We start from the raw sequence: 331 nt of genomic DNA, 5'->3' as shown, positions 1-331 counted from the left end.
TATTATTTGCCGGATATGCTGCCCGACAAACATTTATAGTTTAAAGAAACTTTTTTTTAATTAACACAAGGCTAACTTTGGTCTTATGATTCACACTCACTTGTTCTCAGTAGGGCTATAGTGAAATTTTGTTCCTGGCTAGATTAGTTCTACTCTGCTGCCACATTGAAGGATGAGTCCACTTAATTACAATAAGGACAGACCCAGATTATCTAATCCACTTTGCTGGTAAAGACAGTAGTGACGGCAATAACAAACAAATTTAGCCAGCCTACTTTTTGGCGTTGTCTTAGTATTCCCAGATCCTTAATATTTACTTGGTAAGTACAAT

The sequence above is a fragment of the Etheostoma spectabile genome, chromosome 8, assembly GCF_008692095.1.
Source record: "Etheostoma spectabile isolate EspeVRDwgs_2016 chromosome 8, UIUC_Espe_1.0, whole genome shotgun sequence".
NCBI classification, from domain to species: Eukaryota; Metazoa; Chordata; class Actinopteri; order Perciformes; family Percidae; genus Etheostoma; species Etheostoma spectabile.
Note: the sequence above shows the minus strand (reverse complement) of the source record.